Raw genomic sequence first — 1091 nt, forward strand, 5'->3', positions numbered from 1 at the left:
AAGCAGCCATTCTTTTTCATTGAAGGGAAATAAGAAATAAACAGTTTGGTCGCTTGGGACAAGAAGGTATATATTTTAAATTGCACTGACATTTTCAGACCATTTCTCTTTCTGCATGGTCCCAGCACCTGGCATGCTGACGATAATCCTGAATATACATTGCTTCAAAGCTCTCTTCTAGAACTAATGGAATAGTTCCTTATGAGACACAATCCGATCACAGTTCTGGCAATATTTTGTTCCACCTCCTGCTTCCTGTGGGTGGCATGAATAGCGCTGCATCACGCATAGCTCTCTGCTCTTACAGTTCTGATGCTGTCAGGGCACTCCTTATGGCCCCAAAACTCTCTCATGCCACATGTACCACGTTCTGAGGCACAGAATATATATCATACTACTTCAAAATGCTTTTCTTCTTTAATTATTATTATTATTATTTTTAATATAATGATACTAGGGATAATAATCTGGAACTAGAGCAATACGAAAAAATTCCTTTTAGTTCAACCATAAATCTGTCTCATGGTCTCCAGAAGAGCTGTAAGAATATGCAGAGTGGACATGGATGGCAGCTAGCATAACAGTGAGCCATGAAAAACGAGGGTGTGAGCCACGCTGTGTCATTGAATCTGTGGGCAGGGATTTCTCCTTGGACCGAGCAGAGTACAGATGCAGCCTGAGAAAAGTACTTAGGATCAATTCAGGAAAAGCAAATGATTTGAGTAATTAATTGAAGAAATGTGTATTCTAAAGGGACTTAGAAGGAGAGAGTATTTCCCAACGCTATGGGTTGTAACTGTCTATTACCTATTTAGTTAGACAGGTCTACTTTCTCTGTTCTTAGACTGACCTGAGAGGGCATGCTGCAGCACACCCCAGGATTTCCGTTTCCAAATCATCCAGGCAGTGCAAGTGTGGTGTACATCTCCCTTGGCAGAGACATCAAGTTTTTCTTCCTATGAAATTGAACACGTAGCGAGTCAGAAAGGACTAGTGAACGGGAAACTCATTTTCCATGCAGATTTAGAACATAGCTAAGGTGCCTCCACTTAGATGAGCAAGCTTCAGTTTAGGTACGGGTTTAAAGGCTG

General features: G+C 41.2%; 1 long non-coding RNA gene across 1 annotated transcript in view; it reads right to left on the bottom strand.

Annotated features, from left to right (window-relative positions):
• Window positions 1-1014, bottom strand: part of LOC109364968 — a 3274-nt gene extending 2260 nt beyond the window's left edge. The window contains exon 1 of the long non-coding RNA XR_002110704.1: window positions 851-1014. This is a non-coding gene — a long non-coding RNA (uncharacterized LOC109364968). The remainder of the gene's footprint in view (window positions 1-850) is intronic.
• Between the last annotated feature and the right edge of the window lie 77 nt (window positions 1015-1091).

This window comes from Meleagris gallopavo, unplaced genomic scaffold, assembly GCF_000146605.3.
Source record: "Meleagris gallopavo isolate NT-WF06-2002-E0010 breed Aviagen turkey brand Nicholas breeding stock unplaced genomic scaffold, Turkey_5.1 ChrUn_random_7180001948309, whole genome shotgun sequence".
Lineage (NCBI taxonomy): Eukaryota > Metazoa > Chordata > Aves > Galliformes > Phasianidae > Meleagris > Meleagris gallopavo.